This window comes from Malurus melanocephalus, unplaced genomic scaffold, assembly GCF_030028575.1.
Source record: "Malurus melanocephalus ecotype Western Australia unplaced genomic scaffold, MMel_1.1 scaffold_105, whole genome shotgun sequence".
In the NCBI taxonomy this organism is placed as follows: domain Eukaryota; kingdom Metazoa; phylum Chordata; class Aves; order Passeriformes; family Maluridae; genus Malurus; species Malurus melanocephalus.
The window spans coordinates 1,629,617-1,640,827 of record NW_026623337.1 but is presented as its reverse complement, the minus strand read 5'-3'; positions in this window follow the sequence as shown (position 1 = coordinate 1,640,827).

Here is an 11,211-nt window from a genome sequence, read left to right as displayed (position 1 = left end):
TGTTTGTTTGCTCGTTCGAGGCATACGAAGTACGAGTGCTGGAGCAACTGTGCCTCCAAAATTTACTTTGACCTGAATGGCCCCAACATATCTGAAAGGGAAAAAAAAAACAACCCAACCAAACCATGAGGACAACTAAAATTAAAAGGTCGAAAATGGTTTGGCAGGGTCAGACGATCCTCAAGCTGATGAGACGGAACCCGCACTGCCGCACCGTGCTGCCCGCGGGCTCCAGCCGTGAGCGGGGTGCTGCCCTCGAGGGAGGGGTGACTCTGCTCTACAGAGCTCTTCCAGTCCCCCAGCAGCAGGAACAAGAAACCCCATCTTGCCCAGCTTTTTCCCCGATAAGTCATCGAGACTGGGAGAGGAGTCTGTCTGAACTAAATCAAGTAGTCCCTTTATTTAGCAAATAAAATTTTGCTASTACCATATGTTCCTCATTGCAAGCAAGCAGCCGGTTACTTTCCTAAAGTGGTGGATAGGTATACAGACACCTTTTTGTTGTAGCAGCTCTGTAAAGCCACTGAATCATTTGTTGCCTGCCYTACATCGTGGGAAGGAACTGAGCCAGGGAAGCATAATGTTCTTCTGGTTGCTAATTCCAACTCTTAATCAAGATCTGATTACCAAAAAGGAAGACAGAGCATAAAAACGCTATAAAGATTTAAATTTTTTTCTATCTTGGCCATAACTCACCCCACAAATGTGTCCATTATGGCATTCACTCTAGCAGGAAAATTGTGATGTTGTTGCAAGATTCCCTACAGCAGAGCTGCTGCCAATGATGATGAATAATCTCGGTCCATATGCTAGCTCTATACATCTCTACAGCACCAGCCTGCTCTCATCGTCTTTCTGCTTCCTCAAAAACACTGAATATCTGAAGAACAGTAAAAGCTAATTAAAAATAGTTAATAGGTTAATCAGACTTGGTCTTATATTTATCTAATGCAGAGCACTGATTCTTTAGTGATGTAGCTTGAGGCATTACCGCGAGCCAAGAAAATGAATCAGACATTTAATGGAGATGTGGAAACGGAAATTTCTTGTAAGACTACAAAATTGCACGCCAGTAATACACTAAAATATAATAAATTTATCATTAAAATTCCACGCATGAAATCCCATCCTCTGTGTCCTCTTGCTRGGCGATGAACTGAGACAAAGCTGGCCAGAAAAAAATTTCAGAAGCAGGTCCTTTGGGTACTTCCCACCTGCTTTTTAGTATTCTCGTCCCAGAGTGTCTGCCCGCAGACCTCTGGTGACAGCTAAAGTCAGGGGCGTCACTTCGCGGGCGACCCCACTGCGGGCTCCCTGGGTTGCTCTTCAGAGTTTCATGCCAAGGACCATGAAATGCCTCCAGCTCTCGCTGGGGGTGTGCCGGAGACGCCGTGCTCGGACTGGCACCGCTCTGCGTTACTTACTTGTTCTGACCGCTCAGGAATGGTTTGTGCGGGGAGTGGCTTTTCCTCTCCCGCCGGTGGCGGGTGCTGCGAGCTCTGCCTTCCCCGGGGGCTTCCAGCCACGTCTGAGGACACGCTCCTGTCACTTTGCCGCGCTAACGCTGTGGTCCGCGCATCCTGTCCGAGTTTCTCTTTGCATTTACACCGAAGCGTGTCCAGAGTAACGGGGAACGGACGCTGAGACGGAGCGGGAGCAGAACACGGTCATTGCCTTTTTAAAAAACAGCTGCGAAGAGGAGGCTGTTGCAGGCTGCTGCCTCCACTCGCCTCTGTTACCACTTCAATATTTCTTTGCTTCTCTTAAGTGAAATATTCCAGCATTTTCCGTATCCTTTGCAAGGCAAAATATTTTTCGCGTTTCTGGAACATTGGAAATATTTGCTGCTGAAACAGAGTAGTTACTTTTACTTTTGATTTGTGATCGTTGGCTCAGCCTGACCCCTGCTGGGGGAAAGCCAGGAGGAGAGGATTGCAAGTGCAGAGCGTCTGTACAGAATCCAGAGGCTCACCAGAAACCATTCCTGTCGCAGTCTSTGCTCCGAGCCCCATTTCCACCCCAGGCCCGTGCCCTGCTCAGTCTCTGCCCACACCACACGCTCCCTTCCCGGCACTGCAAGCCTTACCTGAAATTTTTCCAGCTTATGCCTCCAAAATCTGTCACCATCTCCGCTGTTACTCTGCCTTGGGGGAACATCACATAGTGATTTAATATGGCCACAGGGGTCTGCTGCARGTGCACCCACCCCTCCGCTGGCATCCTAGCTCCAAAGCTCTGCTAGCARCAGCCCCGTGGCATTACCAGCTCTCCCTGTATCCTAACTAATTAGTGAAAAGCAGATTTCTCAACATCATCATGTTTTTGCATTCCTGGGTGATGCTACCAAACACTGCAGCCAGCGCAGATGTACCCATAATGTGACCTGGCATTCAGACAAGRCATTTGCCTCTAACTTGCTAAGAACTGAAGTCCTTGTGGTAGGGATGGCCCTTCTCTCCACTGGAAATGGGAACAGCAGCACCGGGACTGCTGCCACCTCTGCACACCTCAGTGTGCAGCGTGATTGCTGTTGAGAGACCTGCTCCATTTCCAGGTGGAAATCCCCAGAGGACTGAATGCATGCAGCTGATGAGCCTCAGGCAAGGAAAATGCTTTAGAAATCCGCTATTAACAGCAATGCCAAAGTGTACGTGCCCTAGGCTAGGTGTGCTACAGCAGGGCAAGAGGCACTGGTGCTCCATCTCTCTCATTCATCTTTGCCTAAAGGCTGTAAAGGTGCCACTCTTCCAAAGTTACCTTCCTTTTCCCTCCCATTGTGCACCGCTGCACAGGYATTTCCCCCTATGCGGTGTATGTACATTTGAGATGTGGATAAAGACACAGTCTGTCACCCCCTGTTCATCTGTCACCCCCAGCCCTGGCTGGCCTGCTGTGCCTGCCAAGCACCTGCAGGGCACTGAGTGCCCCCACAGCTGTAGGGTATGGATCAAGGCATTGTCCTGGCATCCACGGCAGGGATTTGTTGGCGTGGATAACCATGTATCCTATGGTTATCCTATGTGAGGGATTTTTTGATGTGGGTAATCATGTATCCTATATGGCTAAAACTAATGTCTGGCTTTACTTTGGTTCCACATTTGAAGCAAAAATGTATGGAAATTTAACTGGCAGACGTGGAGATCTTACACAGTTTCTTTCACCTGTGAGACGAATATATGTACTCTAGGCCATCACTACTATTGATCTTTAAGCAGCTCCACCATGGAAATCAGCAGTGAGAGCTTTGCTTAGAAATTRTTGGCACAGGGTGGTCCAGTGTCAGCGAACTGAAAATCATTAAATTTATTATCTAAATGGGGGTGGGAGGGAAAAAGCAGTGGCAGTGGCTATCATGATGTGAATAATTTTATGATTTTTAGAAAATCATATTTCAGCATTTTCCATCACATCAAAGGCTGACAGGGGCACATTGATGAGCCGATTCCTCCCAAATGATGGCGAAAATCACTGACAGCAGTATGCTTCGTACCGAGACTTTGTTTAAGAAAAGATTTTGCTCTCTCCGTTTCAGTTTCAGTGTTGTCGAAACAAGCCGMGGGACATGGGCGGTGTCAGGAGCAGGGGGAGCTCGGGGAGTTCCCGGCGGTCCCGGGGCCGGTTCCCGGYGCTGCCGTGCTCGCTCCGGCAGCTCCACCTAGCGAGGAGCGCTCGCCGGCCGCCGAGAACCGCGGGAAGGGACAAATCTATTTGTACTGACAGAAGCACAGGGTGCATCTGCCTTCCCTGTGCCAGAAGAGGCTGCTGTGCACTAATGGAAGGGGAAAGAGCACCTCCCTGCATGGGCCAGGGCTGGAAGCTCCACCACTGCTTTCCGTGGGCACAATTCCTGCCTTTGGACTTGCTAGAGTACACTGAGCAGCAGCAGCGAAGAATTACTTCCCTCCCTGCCTCCCTCCCTCCCTCCCTCCCTCCCAGGTGTGGTGCCATCCAGCCCTGCAAACTCCACCTTACGGGCCCCAACAACATCATGGGGTTTTGTTACAGGGATTGCAAGCGCTATGCCATAACTTCGGTGGCACCTTCAGGGGCCTCAGGGGATGTGGTGGCTTCTGCCAGGCTGARCCCCATTCTCCAGAGGAGAGGATGAAGTGCCACACACGATACAGGCAGCAGGCTCAAAGCTTGGGATGGKCTGTGCAGGGAAGCACAGGATGGCTGGGTCTACTCTCCTGAGGTGTGAGGGGGCTGCTGAGCAAGCAGGAAAACTGGTGGTCAGATTTTTCTGTAAGAAGCTGAATCCTTGGGAGAAAATAACTGTTCAGTGTTTTGGGTCCTTTTCCCTATGCTTTTCCCCCTCTAGTGAAGGATAGGAGAAGTAGACCACTAAAAAGCCAGCATCCAGAAAAGGCAATTTCCTACTGTGAGAGTTTGAATCCCAGTTCTCACTCAGTTTGCAGTGACAATGCCAAGAACTCCTGGGATAAAACATACTATTGTTTCCTGCCCCACAGAGGGACCTGTCTTTTTTTTTTTTTACAGGTTTCTCAGTCATCTTTATCAGCTCCTGCTCTCATCACGTTCATACTTTCCTTTTAATCTCTCATAACCAGTGATGTCWTGTTCTGCAGTTTGCATGAAATTCTAGTGGCATTTGGGGACAGTGCAGCAGGGAATTCTTGGCTGTAATAAGATACCCAGGCAATTTCTTCCAGTGCTATCTTTGTTTAGGTGYCATGAGGGCATGAAGGATGCTGTTCAGAAAGCACCATGCTGGTACAGCAGCTGGCTGAAAGTGAGTCTTCTTGTGCTGGCAAACAGGCAACTTCTTTAGTTTGCAATTACATGAAACAAAGAACTTGGATCAAAAGGTGAGTGAGCCTGAAGATAGGGTTCTGGACTTCTTTATTTTGTCTGGCTTTGCACTGAAGGCGTCAGGTAGGCAGACACTCGTCTGACACTATAAGAGAAGCAGTATAAAGCCACTTGCTATGCTGCTTTCCATTCCCATTTTGGGTCCTGCTCTTCTGACAGTACCTGACTGAGGACTGACCAGTTTGGTCAGAGACCCCCAAAGAGCTAAAAATGCTAAAAAGTGATGCCTTTTTTCGGCAACCAGTACCCAATCCTCCTGGCATTGCAGACCCCTCTTTCACAGTGATCAAGGCAGGTAGAGAGCTGAGGGGCTTAGGGGACAGGCAATATCAATGTGATTGAGCCCAGACACCTTTGCCCATTTAGCATGCAGGGCAAATCTATAGAAGCAGCTGTCTAGGGTCAAACGCTTCCCCAATAAATCTGGTACCTTCAGGTAAAAAAAAAAGAGGCAGAAGAACTTCCTGGGAGCTGCCTCTGCATGTCCTGGTGTCTTAGGGAGGAGAAAAATGAGACCAGGAACAGGAGTGTTGTGGCATATTTCCAAAAGTCACTGGTCAAGATTTAGTGAGAGGTTTTCAACCATAAACCTGAAAACAGAGAGAAAAAAAGAGAAGAGGCTATGAGTCTCTGTCTTTTGAAGCTCACATTGTCTTGGCTCTTCAAGGGGCAGATGCTTCTGTCAACATGTATGCCCCTAGTAAAAACCTCAGGATATTCCAATCTACAGGGTTAGGAGAAARATGGCAAAGATGCCAAATGCATAGCTAGCCAATAATTTCTAGTGTATTTTTATGGCTGTACCATTGGAAGGCAACTTTCAGAGAATTCACCTAAGTGAATATGTAGGAACACCTTTTTAAAGTACAAGATGTACTTCAGGCTGAAGACTATCACAACAAAATGGCAGCAAACCAAGWTTTTACAGGGCAACCTTTCCAGATCGTGACTGTAATGCTTGCCTTAATTGCATCCTGTCGGCTGCTCACCACTTATAAAATACACTCTGAGTGTGCCATAATGCTTCTCCTGTCCCTCGAGGTAAGATAGTTAGATGGTATTGCTGGCAAAACAGAGTGATATTTCATAAACTGCTAAAAATCAATGGTGATATGGCTGATCAYACCTTAGATGAACTTTCCTCATGAAGTGAAATGTAATAGAGTGGGTAATACTAGAGTTCAATTAAATGAAATTATATAAAACTTATTGAAAGCGACATGAAGAGGAGAGGACAGAATTCAGTGACAGGGAGCAGAGACAAGTGCAGGCTGTTCTCTGTGCACCACAAATCAAGTAAAAAGTAAATACTTCCTATGGAAGCTGCTCTGACCTGAGAGTGGGAGTTACACACTGAAACCATCAAAGAGCCTTTGGTTTGGCCTAAGATGGCAAAACACCCACTGACAGGACAAGAGCTCAGCCTCATATCTGACTGTGGGGGAGCACATGACTGTTGCCAGAAGATAAAATGGGGATTGCTCATAGTGCGGTAGGAAAGCCCATTCCCTGGGAGCCCATCCATTGGACATTGTTGTGGTTTGCTCAGTTACATAGAAAGAACCAGAGCAAGGGGTTGAACAGGGCAGTGAGGTTTGGGCACAAACACAGTTCCCTTGCCATCATACAGAAGGGATTATCTCTTACACCTGGCTGTAAGCTGCAGGTGGTTGTGGCTGTAAGGCTGCTGCCGACCTTATACATGTTAACATGAATGGTCTCCAGCTCCAGGGAATCACTGGGAAGTACACTGGGCACAATCARTTTGCTTGGCCAAGTTTCTCCTGTMAAGGAGGTGTTGCCAGACAGAGTGATGGGAGCTGTGTAGGAGGCAGTCAGTCTCCTATTCCTTCCTCCTGCCCTCTCTGCTGCAGGCTGTGGCTGAAGGCTCCAAAATTTGGCCTGGGAGCRGATCAGGTGTTCCAGCACCCCTGAGTCTCCACCAGGTGGAACCACTCTGAAGGTGCTGGGGTGCTACCATGCATGGGATCATCTGAAGGAGTTTTTGTGTATCTGTGAGGCCCTTTTAAAAGCATCTTATGAAACTTTATGAAGAGCGGTTTTTCTCTTCAGTCCTGCCCAAAGCATCTAGAGGGTAAGCTAGATTCTCCAAATGCTTTAGGCTGAATTTCTTGGGGGGCAGCTGATTCTGCCAGTGCTAYATTTTGTGGCACTTTTCTAGAATGGAGCCAGCTCCTCTTTTCCATCTGCCAGCTGCTTCTGTGTTTTGACAGAGTGGTGGCATTTGTCCCTTTAAACAATCCTGTGGTTATGCCTTTAGTCTTTCCCAGTTGGAGTTGTAAATGTTGTAAAGTATATCCTCTACCCATGGCAACAGTCAGTCTGTTACCTCATCAGACTTGTCTCCACCCTTTTCCATGTCCACAGCTTCTTGCAAAAAGAAGAGTTGCAAGTCATGGTATTCCAAACAGAGRTTTGTATGAAAAGAAAGTTTCAGCATGGATAATATAACATATAGTGCACGTGCAATTCCACAGGGAGGGTGTGTTGCAAATTCATGGCATGTTCAGACAGCCTCAACAAGTTCTAGAATAAATTTCACGTTTAATGTGAAAACAGCAGTAGCTTGCCAAGCACCCACCATATATGAGCCCTTTTTTTTTTGAAAAAACAAGACCATCCCTTGGATTATAGTAGGAAGAAAGGACCAAGAATAACTCAGTAGCTGTGCAATACTCAGTCACTTGGACCAAACACAAGGTGACAGCTGCCTAGGGCAAAGGTTTCTGCTGCCAGAACTTTCACAGCGGTCACTAGATTATGTTCCTCAGACTTTGGTGCATAACTTGGAAATAATGAGGTCAGTTTGTTTTGTTGCTTTGTTTTTTCTGGCATACAAGTGGCCTCTTTTATAAAGTTCAAATGTACAACTAATAAGCAAATAGTCGACCACAAATGCCACAGACTACGATGTTTTTATGCCAGACTAGCAAATGTAAACAGATTACATGACATATTAGCTAAACACAAAAGAACAATTCAGTGCTGTCAGTGGATTTGAATTACCAAAATATAGATATGTATGCTCTATTCAGGATGCCTTGGCAAAGCATCACTAGCTTTTGACCCCTGTTAAACCCAGCAAGACASTATTAAAGCTCATGCTGTATTCATTTAAAGAGGGGAAAAGCAGCTTCTTTATTGACTCATACAAACCCATATTCTAGTGCAACTTTTCCTTTTTCCAGCATCTGAGTCTAGCGCCTAGAGCTGGAGGAGGATTCATCCCAGAGTGCATAGGTTGTGTAATAACGAGCTTCTGACCTGGAATTTCAGCTTTAAGCATATCCTGAGCACCTGAGCTCCCATGCATTGTCTCAAGGCAGCACCAGGCAATGTTTTGCAGCTCTCGGTTCTGTCAGGGGAGCACAGGGTATTAATAGCTAGCCTTGTGCTTTGGAGAGCAATCATACAGCCTGATTGAGGCTGTTGTATCACTGTTTCCTCTGCTTCTTTCTGACTTGATGTTATCCTCTTTAAAATGATTTAGGGATGCTAAAAGTTTATTAAATGGAGCACATTACAATGTTGKTCATAATTGATATTATTTAAGGGGATATGAACAGTTGCTGACAAGGCCTGACATTGCTATTGTACTGACCAGAAGGTATTGACATTTTCCACTTGTCTCACTTCTGTGCATTATTAGAAACCCACTAAAAAGAAACCTCAAACCCTGCAAACCACGTCTATTTCCGAGACTGCCAGCAACGGGGATTCTCAGTGTTACAACTGCAGACGTGCCCTTCTTTCCAACACATATTTTGAGCCAGATACTTTCTGTTCTCCGGTCTCTGAGTGGATAGGGAACCAGCTCCTTCCAATTCCTTCTGCTGTTCCAGCTCTGCTCTGCCTCTCCCCTGTGCAAAGATCTTTCTTCTCAGTGGAGACAGCAGCAGCTCCATGCCGGATGCCTTTCTGTCGGGAGGCTGGATGCAGCTTGTGTAAGGGCTTATATAACTCTTTTAATGTCAGGGCTCCAGTTTTGCGTCTGCCTGCACAAAACTCCTCCTTTTGTACGCAGGTCGAGGCACAGAGCAGAGGCAGCTCCGGGCTCAGCCGGCTGCAGCGAGGCAGATCTGGCGGCTGTGGATAACAGGAGGGCAGGGCAGGGGGCAGCAAAGCCATAGGGGGCAGGTGATGTGTCCTGCGGCCAGTGCAGGGCTTTGCTTGTTAGAGGCTTCCTTGTGCTGCAGGCAATGTTGGGTAGGTAGATGAGGTTTGGGTTGTTTACTGGCAGCTTTGAGCCACTAAATTCATGTGGGAATACAAGGCAAGACAGAGCAGCAGAAATCTCAGAGGTGTCACACATCAAGATACTGAAATCCATCCAGGAGAGGTGATAATATTTGCATATCAGGAGAGCCGTCAGCTGGCGTGCCAACACCTCTGTCCTGGGAGCACATTTGCCACACATTGTGAAACCGTGCACGGTCACAACATTTGGAGAAGAGATGTTACATTCCAGCCAGTGTAGTTACTTGCCCCAAAGGAACCTGACTAACAGGGTGTTGACTTGGAAAATTCCCATCCGACCAGTCTAACCAGGTACTGGGCTCCCATGGCTGCAAGGTGCTGCGGCTGGGAAGCAGGACAACCACATTCCCATGACCTTCCTCATCCCTAAGCCCCCTGCGCCACAGCTCTTCCGGGAGCCCCTTGCTATTTTCCTCTGAGCTGGAGAGTCTTGAAAAGCTTTGCTGTGATGCAGCTGTTTTTGCTGTCCCTCCTCACATATCTGAGCACTCCATGGGTGAAAAGGTGCATGACAGCAGCAGGAACAGCTGGCTGGGAGAGAGGAGTGAAGCTGGGGCTGGATTCCTGCCTGATCCCGCTGGGGGCTGGTCCTTGTTTTTAATTTTCTCTCTCCCAGTGGCCCTGCCCAGAAGATTGTTCACTCCCCTCACCCCACTGTCACCAGTTGTTCATTGTTTGCTGTCTTCATCACTCCCAAAATGCAGTGACTCATCTTGAAGGTGCCTTGCCTCTGCTCATTAATAATCATCGAGTACTGCACCTTTTCCTTCTTTGATATTATTGCCACTTTCTTCCAACACACCATTTGCTAAACAAATATTTTTATTCCTCTGARCTGTTCTAAACAAATTCTTTTCCTCTTCACTGTTTAGGTTAAGGATGTTGGAGAAATGGAGGTTCTTACTCTTCTCCTAGATGGGATGTTTAATGACCTTCATGCAAGTATTGAAGCATTGCCTTTGTATTGTCAACCACAGGTGGTTCTTTTTCATGGCAAAAGCAATCTAGTCATTCTCAGCCCTATGTTTTTTCAGGCCAGGTTTACCAGGAGCAGCTACAACAGGGCATGTACTTCTTCAGCTAGACCCAGCTGCTTTGTGGTGGATGTAGGGCTGTTGGTGAATATAGGGCTGTTGATGTCCACCCCAATCCAGGCTAATGACCCGTGTGTGGGACCTGCATGCCAGAGCAAACAGCCTGGAAACAGTCTGCTCCACATGCTGCAGCAGCCATGAGTGGCAAAGCTGTGGAGACCAGGCAAACCACTTCTTATTCTCTCTGCACAGAGAAAATAAATGTTTATGCTTTCCCCCAGAGAGCTCCTCCCGTTTGCAGCGCCAACAGGATAAATGCACATTTTGCACATGAAGTAAGGGAAACTGCTTTCTGCTGAGAGCTTTGCCGGAGGGACATGCACAAGGGAAAACTCAGTAGGAGAAACACACTGAAAGAGGAGAGAGTGGAAAGGATGTCTCATTATCCATTGGAGTCCACTCTGCTCACCCTGTATGGTTTAGGTTTCCCACCTGCTGGGCAACTGTTTCCCACCCTCTCATATTCTGAGTAAGGAGAGTTGAGTTTTTTCAACTAATTTTACCCCACAATACTTCACTTATGGAGAAATACATTAAAATTATACTTAGCAAGAGTGAAGTGTTGGAGAGGCCTGGCCATATGGTCATATCCCTGAACTGCATGGGATCACTGCTGCTGTCACCTTTGTCCATAAAGGACCCAAAGTCAAACACTGTGCTTCTGTGGCTTGTCTGGCCTGGCACTGGGTCTCTACTCTGCCTTATGCTGGAGCAGCCCTTCTTTAGCACAGTAGGTTTTTGCAGTTTTTTTGGGGATGCTGTAGACTTGCTACCTCCTGACACTGTCAGCAGAGCACAGGTAAAACCTTTCACAGAAATGCGCGTTCTTCCAGAATACTGAAATGTCCCCACTTCCTGACAGCAAGACTGAAGTTGTTTTACTGATGTCATAATCCACAGCATCAGTTCTTGAACCGTGGCATTTACATTAAAAACATGCCAAGCATACTTTTGGAGGGACATAATAACAACATCGTTTACATAATAAAACTAAAAAAAAAAAAAA